The 27,035-nt window shown below is 46.0% G+C and overlaps 1 protein-coding gene across 1 annotated transcript in view; it reads right to left on the bottom strand.

Annotated features, from left to right (window-relative positions):
- Positions 1-18,392, bottom strand: part of LOC138663152 (oocyte zinc finger protein XlCOF6-like) — a 57,206-nt gene extending 38,814 nt beyond the window's left edge. Inside the window, exon 1 of the mRNA XM_069749297.1 lies at positions 18,342-18,392. The gene's annotated coding sequence lies outside the window, so the exon portion shown is untranslated. The remainder of the gene's footprint in view (positions 1-18,341) is intronic.
- Positions 18,393-27,035: the final 8,643 nt, after the last annotated feature.

Raw genomic sequence — 27,035 nt, 5'->3', positions numbered from 1 at the left:
CGCCTCAGTTTTTCATTTTCACATGGGCAATAGGATAAAATGAATCCTAAAATTTGTTGGGCAATTTCTCCCGAGTACGCCGATACCTCATATGTGGGGGTAAACCACTGTTTGGGCACACGGCAGGGCTCGGAAGGGAAGGCGCGCCATTTGACTTTTTGAATGGAAAATTAGCTCCAATTGTTAGCGGACACCATGTCGCGTTTAGAGAGCCCCTGTGTGCCTATGCATTGGATCTCCCCCACAAGTGACCCCATTTTGGAAACTAGACCCCCCAAGGAACTTATCTAGATGCATATTGAGCACTTTAAACCCCCAGGTGCTTCACAGAAGTTTATAATGCAGAGCCATGAAAATAAAAAATAATTTTTCTTTCCTCAAAAATGATTTTTAGCCTTGAATTTCCTATTTTGCCAAGGGTAATAGGAGAAATTGGACCGCAAATGTTGTTGTCCAGTTTGTCCTGAGTACGCTGATACCCCATATGTGGGGGTAAACCACTGTTTGGGCGCACAGCAGGGCTCGGAAGGGAAGGCACGCCAATTGGCTTTTTAAATGGAAAATTAGCTCCAATCATTAGCGGACACCATGTCACGTTTGGAGAGCCCCTGTGTGCCTAAACATTGGAGATCCCCCACATATGACCCCATTTTGGAAACTAGACCCCCAAAGGAACTAATCTAGATGTGTGGTGAGGACTTTGAACTTCCAAGTGCTTCACAGAAGTTTATAACGCAGAGCCATGAAAATAAAATAAAAATTTTATTTTCTCTAAAATGATTTTTTAGCCTGCAATTTATTATTTTCCCAAGGGTAACAGGAGAAATTTGACCCCAAAAGTTGTTGTACAGTTTCTCCTGAGTACGCTGATACCCCATATGTGGGGGTAAACCACAGTTTGGGCACATGTCGGGGCTCGGAAGTCAAGTAGTGACATTTTGAAATGCAGACTTTGATGGAATGCTCTGCGGGCGTTACGTTGCGTTTGCAGAGCCCCTGATGTGGCTAAACAGTAGAAACCCCCCACAAGTGACCCCATTTTAGAAACTAGACCCCGAAAGGAACTTATCTAGATGTGAGGTGAGCACTTTGAACCCCCAAGTGCTTCACAGAAGTTTATAACACAGAGCAGTGAAAATAATAAATACGTTTTCTTTCCTCAAAAATAATTTTTTAGCCCAGAATTTTTTATTTTCCCAAGGGTTACAGGAGAAATTGGACCCCAAAAGTTGTTGTCCAGTTTCTCCTGAGTACGCTGATACCCCATATGTGGGGGTAAACCACTGTTTGGGCACACGTCGGGGCTCAGAAGGGAAGTAGTGACTTTTGAAATGCAGACTTTGATGGAATGGTCTGCGGGCGTCACGTTGCGTTTGCAGAGCCCCTGGTGTGCCTAAACAGTAGAAACCCCCCACAAGTGACCCCATTTTGGAAACTAGACCCCCCAAGGAACTTATCTAGATATGTGGTGAGCACTTTGAACCCCCAAGTGCTTCACAGACGTTTACAACGCAGAGCCGTGAAAATAAAAAATCATTTTTCTTTCCTCAAAAATGATGTTTTAGCAAGCAATTTTTTATTTTCTCAAGGGTAACAGGAGAAATTGGACCCCAGTAATTGTTGCCCAGTTTGTCCTGAGTACGCTGATACCCCATATGTGGGGGTAAACCACTGTTTGGGCACATGTCGGGGCTCGGAAGTCAAGTAGTGACGTTTTGAAATGCAGACTTTGATGGAATGGTCTGCGGGCGTCACGTTGCGTTTGCAGAGCCCCTGGTGTGCCTAAACAGTAGAAACCCCCCACAAGTGACCCCATTTTGGAAACTAGACCCCCCAAGGAACTTATCTAGATATGTGGTGAGCACTTTGAACCCCCAAGTGCTTCACAGACGTTTACAACGCAGAGCCGTGAAAATAAAAAATCATTTTACTTTCCTCAAAAATGATGTTTTAGCAAGCAATTTTTTATTTTCTCAAGGGTAACAGGAGAAATTGGACCCCAGTAATTGTTGCCCAGTTTGTCCTGAGTACACTGATACCCCATATGTGGGGGTAAACCACTGTTTGGGCACACGTCGGGGCTCGGAAGGGAAGGAGCACCATTTGACTTTTTGAATAAAAGATTGGCTGGAATCAATGGTGGCGCCATGTTGCGTTTGGAGACCCCCTGATGTGCCTAAACAGTGGAAACCCCTCAATTCTTACGCCAACACACCCCTAACCCTTATCCCAACTGTAGCCGTAACCCTAACCACAACCCTAACCGCAACACACCCCTAACCACAACCCTAACCCCAACACACCCCTAACCCTAACCACAACCCTAATTCCAACCCAACCCTAACCCTAAGGCTATGTACCCACGTTGCGGATTCGTGTGAGATTTTTCCGCACCATTTTTGAAAAATCCGCAGGTAAAAGGCACTGCGTTTTACCTGCGGATTTCACCTGCGGATTCCACCTGCGGATTCCTATTGAGGAATAGGTGTAAAACGCTGCGGAATCCGCACAAAGAATTGACATGCTGCGGAAAATACAACGCAGCGTTTCCGTGCGGTATTTTCCGCACCATGGGCACAGCGGATTTGGTTTTCCATAGGTTTACATGGTACTGTAAACCTGATGGAACACTGCTGCGGATCCGCAGCGGCCAATCCGCTGCGGATCCGCAGCCAAATCCGCACCGTGTGCACATAGCCTAATTCTAAAGGTATGTGCACACGCTTTGGAAAACGCTGCGGATCCGCAGCAGTTTCCCATGAGTTTACATTTCAATGTAAACCTATGGGAAACAAAAATCGCTGTACACATGCTGCGGAAAAACTGCACGGAAACGCAGCGGTTTACATTCCGCAGCATGTCACTTCTTTCTGCGGATTCCACAGCGGTTTTACAACTGCTCCAATAGAAAATCGCAGTTGTAAAACCGCAGTGAAATGCGCAGAAAAACCGCGGTAAATCTGCCATAAATCCGCAGCGGTTTAGCACTGCGGATTTATCAAATCCGCTGCAGAAAAATCCGCAGAGGACCAGAATACGTGTGCACATACCGAAACCCTACCCCTAACCCTAACCCTACCCCTAACCCTAACCCTACCCCTAACCCTACCCCTAACCCTAACCCTACCCCTAACCCTAACCCTAACCCTACCCCTAACCCTACCCCTACCCCTACCCCTAACCCTACCCCTAACCCTAACCCTAACCCTAGTTCTAACTCCAACCTTAGTGAAAAAAAAAAAAAAATTCTTTATTTTATTATTGTCCCTATCTATGGGGGACAAATGGGGGGGGTCATTTACTGTTTTTTTATTTTGACCACTGTGATAGATTATATCACAGTGATCAAAATTCACATTGGAACGAATCTGCCGGCCGGCAGATTCGGCGGGCGCACTGCGCATGCGCCCGCCATTTTGGAACATGGCGGCGCTCGGGGAAGAAGACTGACGGACCCCGCCAGGATCGGTAAGTATAAGGGGGGGAGATCAGGGCACAGGGGGGGGAGATCAGGGCACGGGGGGGCGTCGGAGCACGGGGGGGGAGGGATCGGAGCAAGGGGGAGAGTGATCGGTGTGCGGGCGGGTGGATCGGTGTGCAGGGGGGGGGATCGGTGTGCAGGGGGGGTGGTTCGGAGCACGGGGGGGGATCGGAGTGCGGGGGGGTTTGATTGGAGCACGGGGGGGTGTGATTGGAGCACGGGGGAGCGGACAGGAGGACGGGGGAGCGGAGCACAGGACGGAGGGGAGCGGGCCACAGATCGGGGGGCTGGGGGGGCGATCGGTGGGGTGGGGTGGGGGCACATTAGTATTTCCAGCCATGGCCGATGATATTGCAGCATCGGCCATGGCTGGATTGTAATATTTCACCATTTTTTTAGGTGAAATATTACAAATCGCTCTGATTGGCAGTTTCACTTTCAACAGCCAATCAGAGCGATCGTAGCCACGAGGGGGTGAAGCCACCCCCCCTGGGCTAAACTACCACTCCCCCTGTCCCTGCAGATCGGGTGAAATGGGAGTTAACCCTTTCACCCGATCTGCAGGGACGCGATCTTTCTGTGACACAGCATATGCGTCACAGGTCGGATTGGCACCGACTTTCATGACGCATACGCTGTGTCACAGGTCGGGAAGGGGTTAAAAAGGGTTAAACGTGACAAAAAAATCACAGTTTTAGCAACAAGAAATATCTGTCACTATATGGAAAACATTGTCACTGCACAATGTAAGTTAAGTCACGTCCATAACAACTTTATTATGCCCTATTATCCTATACAGTGTGGAGCAGATAGAAATCACAATTCTGACAGCAAACGAAGGAACTGGACCCCCAAAGGAAAATATATATATATATATATATATGTATACACATATACACACACTGCTCAAAAAAATAAAGGGAACACTTAAACAATAGAATATAACTCAAAGTAAATCAAACTTCTGTGAAATCAAATTGTCCTCTTAGGAAGCAACACTGATTGACAATCAATTTCACATGCTGTTGTGCAAATGGAATAGGCAACAGATGGAAATTATTGGCAATTATCAAGATACCCTCAATAAAGGAATGGTTCTACAGGTGGGGACCACAGAACACATCTCAGTACCAATGCTTTCTGGCTGATGTTTTGGTCACTTTTGAATGTTGGTTGTGCTTTCACACTCATGGTAGCATGAGACAGACTCTACAACCCACACAAGTGACTCATGTAGTGCAGCTCATCCAGGATGGCACATCAATGCGAGCTGTGACAAGAAGGTTTGCTGTGTCTGTCAGCGTAGTGTCTCGAGGCTGGAGGCGCTACCAGGAGACAGGCCAGTACACCAGGAGACGTGGAAGGGGCTGTAGGAGGGCAACAATGCAGCAGCAGGACCGCTACCTGCGCCTTTGTGCAAGGAGGAACAGGAGGAGAACTGCCAGAGCTCTGCAAAATGACCTCCAGCAGGCCACATATGTGCATGTCTCTGCACAAACGATTAGAAACCAACTCTATGTGGATGGTCTGAGTGCCCGATATCCACAGATGGGGGTTGTGCTCACAGCCCAACACCGTGTATGACGCTTGGCATTTGACACAGAACACCAGGTTTGGCAAATACGCCACTGGCGCCCTGTGCTCTTCACAGATGAAAGCAGGTTCACACTGAGCACATGTGACAGACGTGACAGTCTGGAGATGCGGTGGAGAGCAATCTGCTGCCTGCAACATCCTTCAGCATGACCGGTTTGGCAGTGGGTCAGTAATGGTGTGGGGTGGCATATCTTTGGAGGGCCGCACAGCTCTCCATGTGCTCGCCAGAGGTAGCCTGACTGCCATTAGGTACCGAGATGAGATCCTAAGACCCCTTGTGAGACTATATGCTGGTGCCGTTGGCCCTGGGTTCCTCCTAATGCAGGAATGCCAGACCTCAGGTGGCTGAAGTGTGTCAGCAGTTCCTGCAAGATGAAGGCATTGAAGCTATGGACTGGCCCGCCTGTCCCCCAGACCTGAATCAGATTGAGCACATCTGGGACATCATGTCTCGCTCCATCCACCAACATCACGTTGCACCACAGACTGTCCTGGAGTTGGCGGGTGCTTTAGTCCAGGTCTGGGAGGAGATCATTTAGGAGACCATCGGCCGCCTCATCAGGAGCATGCCCAGGCGTTGTACAGTAGGGAGGTCATACAGGCACGTGGAGGCCACACACAACACTGAGCATCTTTTCGTTGTCATGAGGCATTTCCACTGAAATTGGATCAGCCTCTAATTTGATTTTCCACTTTGATTTTGAATATCATTCCAAATCCAGACCTCCATGGGATATTCATTTTGATTTACATTGATAATTGTTATGTTTTATTGATCTGAACACATTCCACTATGCAATGAATAAAAAATTGCAACTGGAATATTTCATTCAGAGATATCTAGGATGTGGTATTTTAGTGTTCCCTTTATTTTTTGAGCAGTGTATATATGTACACAGTATAGACCTAAAGTTTGGACACACCTTCTCATTTAAAGATTTTTCTGTATTTTCATGACTATGAAAATTGTACATTCACACTGATCAAAATTATCAAAATTCATTCAAATTCAAAATTATGAATTAACACATATGGAATTATATACTTAACAAAAAAGTGTGAAACAACTGAAAATATGTCTTATATTCTAGGTTCTTCAAAGTAGCCACCTTTTGCTGTGATGACTGCTTTGCACACTCTTGTCATTCTCTTGATGAGCTTCAAGAGGTAGTCACCGGGAATGGTCTTCCAACAATCTTGAAGGAGTTCCCATAGATGCTTAGCAGATGTTGGCCCTTTTGCCTTCACTCTGCGGTCCAGCTCACCCCAAACCATCTCGACTGGGTTCAGGTCTGGTGACTGGAGGCCAGGTCATCTGACGTAGCACCATAATCACTCTCCTTCTTGGTCAAATAGCCCTTACACATCCTGGAGGTGTGTTTGGGGTCGTTGTCCTGTTGAAAAATAAATGATGGTCCAACTAAATGCAAACCGGATGGAATAGCATGCCGCTGCAAGATGCTGTGGTAGCTATGCTGGCTCAGTATGCCTTCAATTTTGAATAAATCCCCAACAGTGTCACCAGCAAAGCACCCCCACACCATCACACCTCTTCCATGCTTCACGGTGGGAACCAGGCATGTAGAGTCCATCTGTTCACCTTTTCTGCGTCGCACAAAGACACGGTGGTTGGAACCAAAGATCTCTAATTTGGACTCATCAGACCAAAGCACAGGTTTCCACTGGTCTAATGTCCATTCCTTGTGTTCTTTAGCCAAAACAAGTCTCTTCTGCTTGTTGCCTGTCCTTAGCAGTGGTTTCCTAGCAGCTATTTTACCATGAAGGCCTGCTGCACAAAGTCTCCTCTTAACAGTTGTTGCAGAGATGTGTCTGCTGCTAGAACTGTGTGGCATTGACCTGGTCTCTAATCTGAGCTGCTGTTAACCTGCGATTTCTGAGACTGGTGACTCGGATAAACTTATTCTCAGAAGCAGAGGTGACTCTTGGCCTTCCTTTCCTGGGCTGGTCCTCATGTGAGCCAGTCTCTATGTAGCGCTTGATGATTTTTGCCACTGCACTTGGGGACACTTTCAAAGTTTTCCCAATTTTTTGGACTGACTGACCTTCATTTCTTAAAGCAATGATGGCCACTCGTTTTTCTTTACTTAGCTGCTTTTTTCTTGCCATAATACAAATTCTAACAGTCTATTCAGTAGGACTATCAGCTGTGTATCCACCAGTCTTCTGTGCAACACAACTGATGGTCCCAACCCCATTTATACGGGAAGAAATCCCACTTATTGAACCTGACAGGGCACAACTGTGAAGTGAAAACCATTTTCTGGTGACTACCTCTTGAAGCTCATCAAGAGAATGCCAAGAGTGTGCAAAGCCTTCAGTGTGAATTTACAATTTTCATAGTCATGAAAATGCAGAAAAATCTTTAAATGAGAAGGTGAGTCCAAACTTTTGGTCTGTACTGTACACACTGCTCAAAAACATAAAGGGAACACGTAAACAACAGAATATAACTCCAAGTAAATCAAACTTCTGCGAAATCAAACTGTCCACTTAGGAAGCAACACTGTTTAACAATCAATTTCACATGCCGTTGGCAAATGGAATAGACAACAGATGGAACTTATTGGAAATTATCAAGACACCCTCTATAAAGGAGTGGTTCTGCAGGTGGGGACCACAGACCACATATCAGTACCAATTGTTATGGCTGGCAATCAGGCAACACAGCGTGCAGTAATCAGCGCACATACAGAGATCTGGCAATAACCAAAAACAATAGGACAAGCTCTGAGACGTGGAATCTCTGTAGACTGCAGTACCTAATCTATCCTCACACAACTATAAGCAGCAGTGGATTGCGCCTAACAACTACCTATGCAACTCGACACTGCCTGAGGAGCTGACTAGCCTGAAGATAGAAATACAAGCCTGACTTACCTCAGAGAAATACCCCAAAGGAATAGGCAGCCCCCCACATATAATGACTGTTAGCAAGATGAAAAGACAAACGTAGGAATGAAATAGATTCAGCAAAGTGAGGCCCGATATTCTAGACAGAGCGAGGATAGCAAAGAGAACTATGCAGTCTACAAAAAACCCTAAAACGAAAACCACGCAAAGGGGCAAAAAGACCCACCGTGCCGAACTAACAGCACGGCGGTGCACCCCTTTGCTTCTCAGAGCTTCCAGCAAAAGTTAATAGCAAGCTGGACAGAAAAAACAGAAAACAAACTAGAAGCACTTATCTAGCAGAGCAGCAAGCCCAAGGAAAGATGCAGTAGCTCAGATCCAACACTGGAACATTGACAAGGAGCAAGGAAGACAGACTCAGGTGGAGCTAAATAGCAAGGCAGCCAACGAGCTCACCAAAACACCTGAGGGAGGAAGCCCAGAGACTGCAATACCACTTGTGACCACAGAAGTGAACTCATCCACAGAATTCACAACAGTACCCCCCCCTTGAGGAGGGGTCACCGAACCCTCACCAGAACCCCCAGGCCGACCAGGATGAGCCACATGAAAGGCACGAACAAGATCTGGGGCATGGACATCAGAGGCAAAAACCCAGGAATTATCTTCCTGAGCATAACCCTTCCATTTGACCAGATACTGGAGTTTCCGTCTAGAGACACGAGAATCCAAAATCTTCTCCACAATATACTCCAATTCCCCCTCCACCAAAACAGGGGCAGGAGGCTCCACAGATGGAACCATAGGTGCCACGTATCTCCTCAACAACGACCTATGGAATACATTATGTATGGAAAAGGAGTCTGGAAGGGTCAGACGAAAAGACACCGGATTGAGAATCTCAGAAATCCTATACGGACCAATAAAACGAGGTTTAAATTTAGGAGAGGAAACCTTCATAGGAATATGACGAGAAGATAACCAAACCAGATCCCCAACACGAAGTCGGGGTCCCACACGGCGTCTGCGATTAGCGAAAAGCTGAGCCTTCTCCTGGGACAAGGTCAAATTGTCCACCACCTGAGTCCAGATCTGCTGCAACCTGTCCACCACAGAATCCACACCAGGACAGTCCGAAGACTCAACCTGTCCTGAAGAGAAACGAGGATGGAACCCAGAATTGCAGAAAAATGGAGAGACCAAGGTAGCCGAGCTGGCCCGATTATTAAGGGCGAACTCAGCCAACGGCAAAAATGACACCCAATCATCCTGGTCAGCGGAAACAAAACATCTCAGATATGTTTCCAAGGTCTGATTGGTTCGTTCGGTCTGGCCATTAGTCTGAGGATGGAAGGCCGAGGAGAAAGATAGGTCAATGCCCATCCTACCACAAAAGGCTCGCCAGAACCTCGAGACAAACTGGGAACCTCTGTCAGAAACAATATTCTCAGGAATGCCATGTAAACGAAGCACATGCTGGAAGAACAAAGGCACCAAATCAGAGGAGGAAGGCAATTTAACCAAGGGCACCAGATGGACCATTTTAGAAAAGCGATCACAGACCACCCAAATGACCGACATTTTTTGAGAAATGGGAAGGTCAGAAATGAAATCCATCGAAATATGTGTCCAAGGCCTCTTCGGGACCGGCAAGAGCAAAAGCAACCCACTGGCACGTGAACAGCAGGGCTTAGCCCTAGCACAAATTCCACAGGACTGCACAAAAGCACGCACATCCCGTGACAGAGATGGCCACCAGAAGGATCTAGCAACCAACTCCCTGGTACCAAAGATTCCTGGATGACCGGCCAGCACCGAACAATGAAGTTCAGAGATAACTTTACTAGTCCACCTATCAGGGACGAACAGTTTCTCGGCCGGACAACGATCAGGTTTATTAGCCTGAAATTTCTGCAACACTCTCCGCAAATCAGGGGAGATGGCAGACACAATGACTCCTTCCTTGAGGATACTCGCCGGCTCAGATAACCCCGGAGAGTCGGGCACAAAACTCCTAGACAGAGCATCCGCCTTCACATTTTTAGAGCCCGGAAGGTATGAAACCACAAAATCAAAACGAGCAAAAAATAACGACCAACGGGCCTGTCTAGGATTCAAGCTCTTGGCAGACTCAAGATAAGTAAGGTTCTTATGATCAGTCAAAACCACCACGCGATGCTTAGCACCCTCAAGCCAATGACGCCACTCCTCGAATGCCCACTTCATGGCCAGCAACTCTCGGTTGCCCACATCATAATTACGCTCAGCAGCAGAAAATTTCCTGGAAAAGAAAGCACATGGTTTGAACACTGAGCAACCAGAACCTCTCTGTGACAAAACCGCCCCTGCACCAATCTCAGAAGCATCAACCTCGACCTGGAACGGAAGAGAAACATCAGGTTGACACAACACAGGGGCACAGCAGAAACGACGCTTCAACTCCTGAAAAGCTTCCACGGCAGCAGAAGACCAATTAACCAAATCAGCACCCTTCTTGGTCAAATCGGTCAATGGTCTGGCAATGCTAGAAAAATTACAGATGAAGCGACGATAAAAATTAGCAAAGCCCAGGAATTTCTGCAGACTTTTTAGAGATGTCGGCTGAGTCCAATCCTGGATGGCCTGAACCTTAACCGGATCCATCTCGATAGTAGAAGGGGAAAAGATGAACCCCAAAAATGAAACTTTCTGCACACCGAAGAGACACTTTGATCCCTTCACGAACAAGGAATTAGCACGCAGTACCTGGAAAACCATTCTGACTTGCTTCACATGAGACTCCCAATCATCAGAGAAGATCAAAATGTCATCCAAGTAAACAATCAAGAATTTATCCAGATACTCACGGAAAATGTCATGCATAAAAGACTGAAAAACAGATGGAGCATTGGCAAGTCCAAACGGCATCACCAGATACTCAAAATGACCCTCGGGCGTATTAAATGCCGTTTTCCATTCATCTCCTTGCCTGATTCTCACCAGATTATACGCACCACGAAGATCTATCTTGGTGAACCAACTAGCCCCCTTAATCCGAGCAAACAAGTCAGAAATCAATGGCAAGGGATACTGAAACTTAACAGTGATCTTATTAAGAAGGCGGTAATCAATACACGGTCTTAGCGAACCATCCTTCTTGGCTACAAAAAAGAACCCTGCTCCCAATGGTGACGACGATGGGCGAATATGTCCCTTCTCCAGGGACTCCTTCACATAACTGCGCATATCGGTGTGTTCAGGTACGGACAAATTAAATAAACGACCCTTAGGGAATTTACTACCAGGAATCAAATCGATAGCACAATCACAATTCCTATGCGGAGGTAGGGCATCAGACTTGGACTCTTCAAATACATCCTGAAAGTCCGACAAGAACTCTGGGATGTCAGAAGGAATGGATGACGAAATAGACAAAAATGGAACATCACCATGTACTCCCTGACAACCCCAGCTGGTTACCGACATAGAGTTCCAATCCAATACTGGATTATGGGTTTGTAGCCATGGCAACCCCAACACGACCACATCATGCAAATTATGCAGTACCAGAAAGCGAATAACTTCCTGATGTGCAGGAGCCATGCACATGGTCAGCTGGGCCCAGTACTGAGGCTTATTCTTGGCCAAAGGTGTAGCATCAATTCCTCTCAACGGAATAGGACACCGCAAAGGCTCCAAGAAAAATCCACAACGTTTAGCATAATCCAAATCCATCAGATTCAGGGCAGCGCCTGAATCCACAAACGCCATGACAGAATACGATGACAAAGAGCACATTAAGGTAATGGACAAAAGGAATTTGGACTGTACAGTACCAATAACGGCAGAGCTATCGAACCGCCTAGTGCGTTTAGGACAATTAGAAATAGCATGAGTAGAATCACCACAATAGAAACACAGTCTGTTCAGACGTCTGTGTTCTTGCCGTTCTACTTTAGTCATAGTCCTGTCGCACTGCATAGGCTCAGGTTTACTCTCAGACAATACCGCCAGATGGTGCACAGATTTACGCTCGCGCAAGCGACGACCGATCTGAATGGCCAAGGACATGGACTCATTCAAACCAGCAGGCATAGGAAATCCCACCATTACATCCTTAAGAGCTTCAGAGAGACCCTTTCTGAACAAAGCCGCTAGTGCAGATTCATTCCACAGAGTGAGTACTGACCACTTTCTAAATTTCTGACAATATACTTCTATATCATCCTGACCCTGGCATAAAGCCAGCAGATTTTTCTCAGCCTGATCCACTGAATTAGGCTCATCGTAAAGCAATCCGAGCGCCAGGAAAAACGCATCGACACTACTCAATGCAGGGTCTCCTGGCGCAAGAGAAAACGCCCAGTCCTGTGGGTCGCCGCGCAAAAAAGAAATAATAATCAAAACCTGTTGAATAGGATTACCAGAAGAATGAGGTTTCAAGGCCAAAAATAGCTTACAATTATTTCTGAAGCTCAGGAACTTAGTTCTGTCACCAAAAAACAAATCAGGAATCGGAATTCTTGGTTCTAGCATCGATTTCTGATCAATAGTATCTTGAATCTTTTGTACATTTACAACGAGATTATCCATTGAGGAGCACAGAGCCTGAATATCCATGTCCACAGCTGTGTCCTGAAGCACTCTAATGTCTAGGGGAAAAAAAAGACTGAAGACAGAGCTAAGAAAAAAAAAATGATGTCAGGATTTCTTTTTTCCCTCTATTGGGAATCATTGGTGTGGCTCCTTGTACTGTTATGGCTGGCAATCAGGCAACACAGCGTGCAGTAATCAGCGCACATACAGAGATCTGGCAATAACCAAAAACAATAGGACAAGCTCTGAGACGTGGAATCTCTGTAGACTGCAGTACCTAATCTATCCTCACACAACTATAAGCAGCAGTGGATTGCGCCTAACAACTACCTATGCAACTCGACACTGCCTGAGGAGCTGACTAGCCTGAAGATAGAAATACAAGCCTGACTTACCTCAGAGAAATACCCCAAAGGAATAGGCAGCCCCCCACATATAATGACTGTTAGCAAGATGAAAAGACAAACGTAGGAATGAAATAGATTCAGCAAAGTGAGGCCCGATATTCTAGACAGAGCGAGGATAGCAAAGAGAACTATGCAGTCTACAAAAAACCCTAAAACGAAAACCACGCAAAGGGGCAAAAAGACCCACCGTGCCGAACTAACAGCACGGCGGTGCACCCCTTTGCTTCTCAGAGCTTCCAGCAAAAGTTAATAGCAAGCTGGACAGAAAAAACAGAAAACAAACTAGAAGCACTTATCTAGCAGAGCAGCAAGCCCAAGGAAAGATGCAGTAGCTCAGATCCAACACTGGAACATTGACAAGGAGCAAGGAAGACAGACTCAGGTGGAGCTAAATAGCAAGGCAGCCAACGAGCTCACCAAAACACCTGAGGGAGGAAGCCCAGAGACTGCAATACCACTTGTGACCACAGAAGTGAACTCATCCACAGAATTCACAACAACCAATGCTTTCTGGCTGATGTTTTGGTCACTTTTGAATGTTGCTGTGCTTTCTCATTTGTGGTAGCATGAGACGGATCCTACAACCCACACAAGTGGCTCAGGTAGTGCAGCTCATCCAGGATGGCGCATCAATGCGAGCTGTTGCAAGAAGGTTTGCTGTGTATGTCAGCGTAGTGTCCCGAGGCTGGATAAACTACCAGGAGACAGGCCTGTACACCAGGAGACGTGGAGGGGGCGGTAGGAGGGCAACAACACAGCAGCAGGAACGCTACCTCAGCCTTTGTGCAAGGAGGAACAGGAGGAGTACTGCCAGAGCCCTGCAAAATTACCTCCAGCAGGCCACAAATGTGCATGTGTCTGCATAAATGGTTAGAAACATACTCCATGAGGATGGTCTGAGTGATCGACTTCCACAGATGGGGTTGTGCTCACAGCCCAACACCGTGCAGGATACTTGGCATTTGCCACAGAGCACCAGGATTTGCAAATTCGCCACTGGTGCCCTGTGCTCTTCACAGATGAAAACAGGTTCACACTGAGCACATGTGACAGACGTGACAGAGTCTGGAGACGTTGTGGAGAGCGATCTGCTGCCTGCAACATTCTTCAGCATGATCAATTTGGCAGTGTGTCAGTAATGGTGTGGGGTGGCATTTCTTTGGAGGGCCGCACAGCCCTCCATGTGTTCACCAGAGGTAGCCTGACTGCTATTAGGCACCGAGATGAGATCCTCAGATCCCTTGTGAGACCATATGCTGGTGCGGTTGGCCCTGGGTTCTTCCTAATGCAGGACAATGCCAGACCTCATGTGGCTGTTGTGTGTGAGCAGTTCCTGCAAGATGCTATGGACTGCGTTGAAGATGCGTTGAAGATATGGACTGGCCCGCCCGTTCCCCAGACCTGAATCCTATTGAACACATCTGGGATATCATGTCTCGCACCATCCACCAACATCAGATTGCACCACAGACTGTCCAGGAGTTGGCGGATGCTTTAGTCCAAGTCTGGGAGGAGATCCCTCAGGAGACCATTTGCCGCCTTATCAGGAGCATGCCCAGGCATTGTAGGCACATGGAGGCCACACACACTATTGAACATCATTTCCTTGTCTTGAGGCATTTCCAATGAAGTTGGATCAGTCTGTAACTTCATTGTCCACTTTGATTTTGAGCATCATTCCAACTCCATGTTTGGCGGAGTGATATCTCCTGACTTTATAGACCACATGCTGCCGTTATACTTGGCAGGCCTGGATCAAATGGTAAGGAGATGAATGAGGGAGACCAAAGTCAAAAAATAAACTTTCCTTTTCCTTAAAGGGAACCTGTCACCCCCAAAATCGATGGTGAGGTAAGCTCACCATCATCAGGGGCTTATCTACAGCATGAGACACCCATTTGACCAGACCGCAGCGGGACCGCCCCTGGGTGAGTATAATCTAACGTCTTTTTCTCCTCTTTCAGGATACATCAGGGGCTTATCTACAGCATTACAGAATGTTGTAGATAAGCCCCTGATGACGGTGAGCTTACCTCACCATCGATTTTGGGGGTGACAGGTTCCCTTTAACAAGAACTTGATGAGAAGTATATACATCAGATAGGAGGCACAACACTTTATGAGTGCTTCTTCTGCATTATGCAGAGTCAGGAACATTCCGGTTACATGTGGTGCTACTTAACTTTTGTTATATGCCAAACAGTTCAGCAAACCTGAGCTAAGAACCTCTCTTTTCTTTTTATATCTGCTATTCTCTCTGCCTGCAATCCAGATTCTCACTGCCATTATATCTTTGCTTTCCTTCAGAATGAACTCCCTCCTGGCACACAACGCTATATCAATTCAGGACTGCAACCAGATAGACCATCTGTATTTCTCACTTATTTATCCCTATCTTACTAATCACAAGGAATTTGTTCTGTGTGCCCATGTAGCTCAAAATGAGTTCTCCCACACAGTATGAAGGCCACCACAGACCCCACACAGTATGATGGCTCCACAGCACCTCACACAGTATTATGGCCACCACAGACCCCACACAGTAAGACGGCCCCCACAGCACCTCACAGTATTATGGACACCACAACCTTCTACACAAAATAAGGACCACACTCAGTATGGAAGCATTTACAGTCCGCAACAGCCCTTTACTCAGTATAATGGCCCCTACCAGCCATACACTCAATATGAGAGCCCAAACATCTCTTTTCTTAATACTATGCCTCGCAATTCCTGATATTTAAAGGGAACCTGTCACCCCCAAAATGGAGGGTGAGCTAAGCCCACCGGCATCAGGGGCTTATCTACAGCATTCTGTAATGCTGTAGATAAGATCCCGATTTATCCGGAAAGATGATAAAAAGAGGTTAGATTATACTCACCGAGGGGCGGTCCTGCTGGGCTCCGGTCCGATGGGCGTCGCGGTCCGGTCTGGGGCCTCCCATGTTCTTACGATGACGTCCTCTTCTTGTCTTCACGCTGCGATTCCGGTGCATGCGTACTTTGTCTGCCCTGTTGAGGGCAGAGCAAAGTACTGCAGTGCGCAGGCGCAGGGAAAGGTCAGAGAGGCCCGGCGCCTGCGCACTGCAGTACTTTGCTCTGCCCTCAATAGGGCAAAGTGCGCCTGCGCTGGAGCCGCAGCGTGAAGACAAGAAGAAGACGTCATTCTACGGAAATGGGAGGCTCCGAACCGGACCGCGACGCCCATCGGACCGGAGCCCAGCGGGACCGCCCCTCGGTGTGTATAATCTAACCTCTTTTTCTCATCTTTCAGGATACATCGGGGGCTTATCTACAGCATTACAGAACGCTGTAGATAAGCCCCTGATGCTGGTGGGTTTAGCTCACCTTCCACTTTGGGGTGACAGGTTCCCTTTAAAAATAACACACACAATACTCACCCAACCCTGTTCCCAAGGTGAATTGCTCCAGTCTGTGCATTGTGAGTACTGAGGCTACATACAGTTGTGCTCAAAAGCTTACATACCCCGGCAGAATTTTTGCTTTTGCGGCCTTTTTTTCAGAGAATATGAATGATAACACCAAACTTTTTTGTCCACTCTTGGTTATTGGTGGCGTGAAAATGCAGTAGGCAGATGGGAGAAAGTTCCACAAAGTCAACTATCACTGCAGCGCTCGACCAGTTGGGCCTTTATGGCAGAGTGGCCAACGGAAACCTCTACTCAGTAAGACATATGAAAGCCCGCATAGAGTTTGCTAAAAAACACATGAAGGACTCTCAGACTATGAGAAATAAGATTCTCTGGTCTGATGAGATGAAGATAGACCTTTTTGGTGATAATTCTAAGCGGTATGTGTGGAGAAAACCAGGCACTGCTCATCACCTGCCCAATACAATCCCAACAGTGAAACATGGTGGTGGCAGAATCATGCTATGGGGGTGTTTTTCAGCTGCAGGGACAGGACGACTGGTTGTCATTGAAGGAAAAATGAATGCGGCCAAGTACAGAGATATCCTGGATGAAAACCTCTTCCAGAGTGCTCTGGACCTCAGACTTGGCCCCAAGGTTCACCTTCCAACAAGACAATGACCCTAAGCACATAGGTAAAATAACAAAGGAGTGGCTTCAGAACAATTCTGTGACCATTCTTGACTGGCCCAGCCAGAGCCCTGACCTTAACCCAATTGAGCATCTCTGGGGAGACCTGAAAATGGCATCGACCAACGTTCACCATCCAACCTGACGGAGCTAGAGAGGATCTGCAAGGAGGAATGGCCGAGGATCCCCAAATCCAGGTGTGAAAAATTTGTTGCATCACTCCCAAGAAGACTCATGGCTGTACTAACTCAAATGGATGTTTCTACTTAATACTGAGCAAAGGGTCTGAATACTTATGACCATGTGATATTTCAGTTTTTCTTTTTTAAAATATTTGCAAAAAGGTCTACTGTATTTTTCAGATTATAAGATGCTCCGGATTATAAGATGCACCACAAATTTTGAGGAGAAAAAAAGGGGGAAAACATTTTTAATAAAATGGTGGTTCTTCTTATAATTAATGCGTCTTATTGCTTACCGGGGGTGGTAGCTGCATTGAAGTACGGACCCAGGGTCGCTGCTAGAGGAGGCAGGAGTGGGGTGATGCTGCAGGCCGCAGGCTGGGATGAGGGGGTGTTCCGATGTCTGGTGCTGCTGCTGCACTGTGTCTGGTACTCGTGTTGCGCTGTGTCTGGTGTTGCTGCTGTGCTGTGTCCTGTACTGCTGCTGCGCTCGTTGCTGCTACTGTGTTGTGTTCGGTGCTCTGCTGCACTGTGTCTGGCAGTGTTGTGGGGGGGCTCTGTCAACATTTTGCGTAAGGCCAGAGCCCTCACAGTTCCGTGGTTTCCTGTGCGGTGGACTACGCGAAAATGGCCGCTGGGGGGCGGCACATGCGCAGATGGACATCTCGGTACCAAGATCTTGGGAGATGAGATATCAGCGCTGATCTCATGTTTAAATTTTATATGCAACCATCCTTTTAATTAATAATAAAATATTTTGATTTTATCTTATGCCTATACCACTGTATCCCTCCAATATAATTGTTTGGGAATTTTGCATGAACAAAATAGATGGATGGTACACCAGGTCAGGTCACCTTGATTTTTATATTGGTTACTTCCACCTTGTGTTTGTCGGTGTGTTGTATCCTGTCACCTGCTTACAGGGGATTATGGAGGCATTATACTGTGTGGGGCATCATATATACTGCATGAAGGGCATATTGGGGGCATTACACTGTGTGGGGGCCAAGAGAGGGGCCCTGTACTGTGAGAACAATACATTTCCTCACTTCCTGTGTTCCATAGTTGGGTCGTATGTATCTATTACAGGAAACAAAACCCCAAGAGTCTCAGTGCTGAAGGGGTTAATGTCCCCCACACTCAGTAATGAGGAATCTCCACATACCTCCACCCGCAGAGCCGCACTCCACAAATATGGCTGCTCTGTGCGCACAGGACCTGTGATGAGGTCACAGGAGGGGAGGAGTCAGGGGTCACATGATCAGGGGCCTCAGGGAATGATATCCACAGTGAAGAAGCTACATGGAAACTTCTCCTCAGTCAGTGACATTTCCGCCATTATTCGCCCCTCACTACTGGCACAATTACCCCGCGCCGCCTTTTCTACACAATCAGGGATCTCTTCAAGAAGGAGAATAACAAGGAGATGCCAGCCCTGAGTGGATCAGGAGGACGCAGGAGCAAGTACAAGTATGCAAGAGCCCTGTGGTTCCTCCAGTCAACGATGGTGAGCAGAAGGGAAATATTACCCCATTTAATAAAAAATGTTTATATGTCTAACACTTTTTTGGGGTTTCAGCCAGGGCCAAGCAATATCAATATATTAATTATATGTTTTTTTCACAGCATCGTCTGCAGCACTCAGGAGCCTGCAGTGTTGATCCCTCAAGAGTCCGCCACCGCGGGACACTTTGACAGCCCATCTGCACCTTCCCTGCCTTCCCTCACATCTGGTCCCTCGGTCCCAACCACCAGCGCTGGAGCATCGTGGCAGACTTCGTTACATGAAGCTGCTGGTGAGGATGTAGCTTTTCCTTTACCCCACCACTCACACTGCTGCCACCTCTAGAAAACCTGTAGGTTCTGGGCGGCAGCGCCAGAGGGGTCAGGTACAGAGTTATACGCCCGAGTTCTCGCATCTGAATACAGCCTTCCAGAACTGTCTCAAACTGTTGTCTGAGCAAATGACTGCAGGATTTAATTTGCTTGGCAACAGTATTCTTGAGTTGCATACGCCTGGATAGGATGCATTCAGTTACAAGTAAATCGCCACACCACTCCATTTTCCAGGCAGTACTCGAGCGCATGGACAAGCTATCTCCTGACCAGCAGATGCATTTAATGCAAGCCTGCCAGTTTGCTCTAGCGCATGTTACCTCCCAAGCCACTCCACCCGCCCCGGTAGTTCCTCCTGCACCTGCCCCCCTCCAGCCACTGTCCCTTCTCCCCATCCTATACAATACCAGCATCCTGCCCCGTGCCAGCAACCTGCCCCGTACCAGTTCCCAACCACATCATTATCTGCGCCACCACTCCCTGTCCAACCTCTACTCCCTGCCCACTACCACCAGTCTCCTTCAACCCCCATCATGCCATTTTCTCCACCCACCTCCTCTTGTGCCTCCCAATCCCTCCACTCCACCCCTCAAACCTACAAAATTCCCAACTCTACTCCCGGTTTCATCTCCACCCGTTCTCTTTCTTTCTCCACCCCTTCACCTGTTTTACCTACTGATCCGTCACCACCACCACATTCCTCTCTCCACACTCCCAATGTCGAAGTGTTCCAATCTGAAAGCCCCTCCAGTATTATCTCCACCCCACACTATTTAAATTTATAAAGGTTTTGTTTGTTAAAAATTTGAAAATTAAAAATCAATTTTTTGGTTTAAAAATTTTGTCTTTCATTTATTAATTTATAAGGTTAAATACTTTGGTCAAAAACAAGGTACAATACTGTGGGTAAAGAAGGTAAAATACTTTGGGGAAAACCCAACCATGTAAAATACTTTGGGTAAAGAAGGTACAATATTTTGGGTAATACCCAACCAGGTACACTACTTTGGGTAAAAAAGTTGCATTACTTTGGGTAAAGAAGGTAAAATAGTTTGGGTAACAAGGTCCAAGACAAATTTTTCAAACTCTCTCATCCTGCCAGCCTACTCTTCCTTGAGGTGAAATAAAGTATTCAGCAAATTTGGCCCTAATTCTGGAAACTGACACAGAACTTCTGTAAGTAATGTTCTGCTAATCATGCAAGGTGGTTTCGTCAGAGTAGTCATCAATGGAAATCTGTTCCTTGCATATAACAAAATTATGCAGGACTACACAAGCTTTCACTGCCTCATCCACAGTGTCAGTCTTCAGGTTGATAGCGGTCAATAGATCTCGCCATTTGGCGGTCAGAATCCCAAAAATGCATTCCACCATTCTTCGTGCTCGTGTGAAGCGGTAATTAACAACTTTACCCCCAAGGGTGGTTTGCATGTTAATGACCGGGCCAATTTTTACAATTCTGATCACTGTCCCTTTATGAGGTTATAACTCTGGAACGCTTCAATGGATCCCGATGATCCTGACAATGTTTTCTCGTGACATATTGTACTTTATGTTAGTGGTAAACATTTCCTTGATATTACTTGAATTTATTTGTGAAAAAAAAAAACAGAAATTTGGTGAAAATTTTGAACATTTCGCAATTTTCCAAATTTGAATTTTCATGCCCTTAAATCACAGAGATATGTCACACAAAATACTTAATAAGTAACATTTCCCACATGTTTACTTTAAATCAGCACAATTTTGGAACCAAAATTTCTTTTTGTTAGGGAGTTATAAGGGTTAAAAGTTGACCAGCAATTTCTCATTTTTACAACACCACTTTCTTTTATTAGGGACCACATCCCATTTGAATTCACTTTGAGGGGTCTATATGATAGAAAATACCCAAGTGTGACACCATTCTAAAAACTGCACCCCTCAAGGTTCTCAAAACCACATTCAAGAAGTTTATTAACCCTTCAGGTGTTTCACAGGAATTTTTGGAATGTTTAAAAAAAATGAACATTTAACTTTTTTTCACATAAAAATTACTTCTGATCCAATTTATTTTATTTTACCAAGGGTAACAGGAGAAATTGGACTACAAAAGTTGTTGTACAATTTGTGCTGAGTACGCCGATACCACATATATGGGGGTAAACCACTGTTTGGGCGCATGGCAGAGCTCGAAAGGGAAGGAGCGCTATTTGACTTTTCAATGCAAAATTAGCTGGAATTGAGATCGGGCGCCATGTCGCGTTTGCAGAGCCCCTGATGTGCCTAAACAGTGGAAACCCAACAAAAGTGACACCATTTTGGAAAGTAGACCCCCTAAGGAACTTGTAAGCATAACGCCCAAGCCTATAATCCCCAAAGGGGAGTGGGCAACACTTGATATAACTCTCGAGCATACTGAGAACACAGAAAAATAAACAGTGTTCCAAGAAGTGCCACAAAAGTATATTAAAACAAACTGACTTTATTAGCAAACTAGTTAAAATACAAACATAAACATTGAACAAACAATAAGGCGCCTCTATACAACCAACACAAAAAAAAAAATCAATCTATGCGGTCAGCATGAGCAAGACACTTTTCATTTTTATGGCAGCAATATGAGTGAGGCTGGATCTGAAATTATCAGGTCACAGATGTAATCCCTAATCTTCCCACTGCAAATGCCTTAATCACAAGAAACAGTTAGAAGGTACTCATGCATACAATTGTGAACTACAAATTGCCAAGTACCAATTAGGGATTAGCCAAAGCTAATACCATATAGCCTCCTCCACTGTTTTTATTCTAATGAAAACTACATTTGCATAATCCAGGCATATTTGGTGGTGTACCCCATGCCCCATACATATTACCTGCTCCGTGTCTTCCTAGCATGCTCAGCCAAATGGTGTGCTGTGTCCGCAAGCCCCGACGCGCGTTTCGCGTACTGCTTCTTCCTGGGGGTGTGTCTTAAGCGATGAGTCTCAGAGGTCTTATATGGTCACCGTCCAATCAGGATCATGGAGGCGGATTAAATTACACGCGTCATACTAAACACGCCCACTGACTCCGGAGCATATTAACAGCTGTTAGAACCGAAAGGCCGTTGCATCTGATCCATTATATGGCGGAATTAACAGGGGGGAGATGATGCTTGCCACTCATACGCTGTATTTACCTGTTTTTGGACTTACTGGTGGGCAGCGTATAATATGAACATATTGTGTCCGCCTATTTAGGGGTGGAGTAGATTATAGCCCGTACGTCATATGTAAAAAGCAGGGGGGGGGGAGGGATAATACGTCATATATAAACAGCCTATCCAGTTGGCAACAGTGTTGTCATAGACGCCGAGGTGCGTACTAATCCCAGAGTATAACAAGCCAAATCACAGGCATAGTGAAAGATATATTTACCAAAAATGGAACTAGCAGCACCCATACAACGGCGCATGATTATGTGCATAAGATCGCACAACCAATATTAGTAAACTGTTTGACATAGAATGGTATCCACCCATATAAAAAAGGGGAGGGACCCACCTTAATACGTCATGGCTGCCACCCGTTTGCTCCCTATTCCCTACTATCTAAACGTAATCCGATAATAATGTAATCCGATATATAACCACCATACATAGATATCACATCATAACTGTGTCGGGTAACCCCACCATAGCAGTCAAAGAAATACATGGTGCAATTGCACGCTCAATATAGTAACAAAGCACATAATACATTTGTAAAACAGTATCAGTTATACCAAGGGGGGGGGGGGGGGTTCATCAGAACACTGTGCCAATATAGCTACTGCAACAAATAACCAAATCAAAACATTTAATGAAAAAGAAAAAAACTCCTATCCATAAAAATAGCATGCCACCGTATCAGTGGAAATGCTCAATCGTAGATCAACCAACTGAATGTAGTTATATCATCTAGCCACTAGGGGCTGAGTTGGAACTTGACATTTTAATATCTGTACTAACAAAGGGCTAGAGAATGGTGGCCATAGAAATGATGAGACCAAAAAAAAAATTTTCTCCAAACCGGACAAAAAAGTAGTGAAGGTGAAAAATGGGACGTGCAAGGGCCACTATAGAAAAAGGGTTGTAAGACCCAGTAATGAAGAAAAGTGAAGCGATAAATGAATATGCTCATTCGTTGAATTTTGTAGGTGTAGATTACAAGGAGATGCCAATCACTAAGTAGTGAGAGAACGCTCCATATGGGTGAACGTTTAAATATTGGTGACCACATTAGAGACATATAAATCCAGAATGAAACTGAGGGCGTCACCCACCCTGCAGGTAGGGGGTACGCTACGCCACCACAATCCATCACTGGATCTCGCCCAATGTGTCCACCTAACGTATACTAAGTGAAAATAGCATACAGAAGGGATAAGGTGAAATAAGGTAAGTGAAAACCAATGAAAGATAAAGAGTAATTTAATAAAGACAAACAAAATAATAAGGGAAAAACTGATACTAGGCGAATAAATAAATCATGAAACAAATTGTATAAATATGAGTGAACAATTTTCAATAACCCAATAAATTATTATGCTATAAATATTAGGGCTAAGATTAAATAATTTAACCCACATAATATATATACCTGGAAAAAAAAAAGTTGTTTTGAATTGAGGCATCACAACTAGGCTCCTTCGTTCAGCCCACATATTGGCAATAATTCCAATCAATGAAAACATCCGTCATTTTAGTTCATGCTAGATTGCACCACTCTTCCAGAATAGTCAGTATATGGAAGATGCTTAAGTCCCCCTATACAATTGTTAAAAAGGCATCTCCACCTATATCCCCAATAATAATTTATTTCTTTACCCCATCCTCCCTCTCTAGACATCGTGTTTGTCATTTAATGACCCGGTGAGATCCTTGAAATAGTAACCCAACAAAGACGGTCTTCATATTGATCAGTCCACATTAGGTGAGATGCTAGGCTCAGCCTACGGAATAATGATGAGAACATGGTCTCGGATGCTTTAAAGTACGTGGTATCTTCAGTCATGGTTTGTTCTCTAAACAAAACACAAAAGAAAAAAGAATATGCACACAGTGGGATCAACCTAATGTAATAAATTTTATTATTTAGAACACCTCACCATACACAAAGGCAAAGCAGGGAGAAACAAACATTTAAAAACATTTAAAAGCTAAACAGACCTACCCACATCCCCCCAAGTACAATAACAAGGATCCATATAGTAATACAAAACAAATGTGCAAATCATGTAAAGGACATGTAAACAGATTGGCAGAATAACACAGCAACAGAACATACTGTATATTTAATCCCTTGTGCTGCCAGCTGAAAGAGTCCCCACGAACAAATATCTATTAGATCCTAAATGTAACCAATATCTCCCAGTCACATAGCGGGCCTGTGGCAAATACAAAATGCTTGTCCTGAAAAGGATCAGGTGCTAAACCAGGCAAATAACTGGTATAGCCCGCTTACAGCCTGCCCCAGTTCCGGCACCCCATATCATACATTACCAAGCACAGTGCAGCGTTGCCTGCTACTGAGAAGTCGATACCTCATTGATGTAAAAAATGAATAGGCGTGCCCTCGAGGCAAATATAGATGCGGCAAGCATACAATGGCGTGTGCACCTAAATAAAGCTGGGGTGTCCAGAGAATAGAGCTAAGACCAGGAGGATCCGAAAAGGGGGGAGGATAGGGGCCCCACGCGTATCGACGCTCCTAGAGCGTCTTTGTCAGGGGAAGGTAGTGAGGGTAACCCCCAAACATGCCTTTTATGCGTGAGACATAATAAAAAAGATTTATATCACCTGTGTGGCTGCTGGCGACGTCCCAGTTACTCATAGATGTGAAGCGCTGGGTGAGTGGTTCCGGACCTGCGCACACCAATCCTACCATTGACCACAAGTGTAACAACCTATCGGCTCCCATGTACTATGTGGCATTCAAAGAGACCAGCGCCGATTGGTCCAAGATTCACATGGGGTCTGTGCGCACGCGCACAGGTCCCACACATAGAGGTTTGTCAATGTTTAGATGCGCGCACGCCCGGGTTGCCGCGAGAAGGACGCCCAAGGATGCGCAGTGGAAGCGGCTTGCAAGGCAAAACTTGTGCGCATGCGCACCAGTGTGCCAGCCTATCAGCTCCCATGTACTACATATCATTCAAAGACACCAGCGCCGGTTGGTTTAAGGTTAACGTGGGGTCCATATGTGAGCCCATGGGTACAAAGAATGAGAGTCCAATGTTATACTAATACGCACGCGCCCAGATTAACATGAAAAGGACGCCAAAACACACACAATGAGGGCCGATACCCAGTGCGCATGTGGCGATCATATGTCTTGTGCGCACGCGCACTAGTTGCCATGGGAGAGACGCCCGGGCATATATACTGGGAATATAGAGTGTCATACATAACACAGACAGTCTGGTACCACATTCATATCACACATGATGCTCATGACTTCATGATATGTCAAACTCCATATGTCAATGCCCAAGTTTCTGCATGCACAACCTCGGGTTACAAGGTGTGGGCAAATAGACAAAAAAAGTTATAAAGAATATGTATGAACATTGCACAACCTCGGGTTTCAAGGTATAGGCAAATGGACACAAAAAATCATAAAAAATATGTATGAAGAATAGTGGCCACAGAAAGGTGAGCACAAATCCGAATGTGTGAGGATGACTGCCCCAAAAGGGGACATAGAGCGATAATGAAGGTATTCTCCACTCCTATATGGGAAGGTAAAGAAAAAGGATTTCATATAACCCACTAAAAGGGAAGAGAGGCCTCCAAGGAGAGGATGAGGTCCTCTGCCAATGTGATCCAAAGTTGGAACCCCCACCCATTAAATACCACAGGAGCAAGGTCTCCCCTGTCCAACTCTCAAATGTATACATACTAATGAGGCTAACACCCCCTATAAGGCAAAGTCCCAATTGAACTAGGAACTAATGCCCAGTTGGAGACAATAGATAACTAAGTGCACCCCCAAAGGACCGGGGTAGATATAAGGGGAATAGAAGATGATAGACCTAACACCCGAACACCACCAACCGGCGGGTGGGGGGTGTGTGTGTGTGTGTATAGGGTAGCTAAGATAACTCGTTCCAGAGGGGGCCCATACAAGGGCAGGGGTACAGGGGGAGGGGAGAGGAGAAAGGACAAAAAGGAGGAAAGGGAAGGAAGGGGGGGAGAGAGAGAGAGAGAGAAAGGGGGAGACAGGGAAAGGGGGGAGGAGGAGGATGGGGGTATGCGGCCGGCGGCACAGTAGGGACCCAATGACCATATATCTAGATATACAGGCAGTACATCATTGTCCATCAGGAACAGCCCTCGCGGGTACAACACCCATAGGACTGGATGGCCTTGAGCCAACCAATCCCAAATCTATGCTTCCAGTGCTAGACCTGCTTATAAAAGCCGGTGAATAGCAATTCTTCGTTGATCCCTACCGGAGCCCGGCTGTTCAGATTGTAAATCCACTTGGACTCTCTCCTAAGCAGGTCCAACACAATGTTGCCACCCCTAATGTGCACCTTCACCCCCTCCAACCCCATAACCCTCAAACTCCCCGCAGAGCCACCATGCTTATGCAAAAAATGTCCTGCCACCGATGAGAGTTGTTTTCCTTTCTCCCAATCTTTCTTGGCAGTATTGACACTGGACAGGTGTTGTTGCACCCGGCGTCTTAACTCCTGTGTCGTGTACCCCACATAAAGTTTGGGGCACCCACACACCAGGGCATACACCAAATTACTGGTGCGACAATTGAAATGCGCTGATGGTTTAATCCTTTTTGGGATATGTGGGAGTGTTAGACCCGTGTCAGATATCATGAAACTACACACGTTACATCCCCCACACGGATAAGAGCCAAAGATACGGCCACAATTGCTGCTCTTAGCGGATGCCCGTTTAAAGTGGCTGGATACCTTCTGGCCACCATTCTCGGTGTAGGAGCCAGCCAGGGGTGGAGTTTGGGTTCCGTGAGTAAAATGTTCCAGTTTTTCTTAAGGATCT

This window comes from Ranitomeya imitator, chromosome 2 (assembly GCF_032444005.1).
Source record: "Ranitomeya imitator isolate aRanImi1 chromosome 2, aRanImi1.pri, whole genome shotgun sequence".
In the NCBI taxonomy this organism is placed as follows: Eukaryota; Metazoa; Chordata; class Amphibia; order Anura; family Dendrobatidae; genus Ranitomeya; species Ranitomeya imitator.
This window is presented reverse-complemented; position numbering and strand designations above follow the sequence as displayed.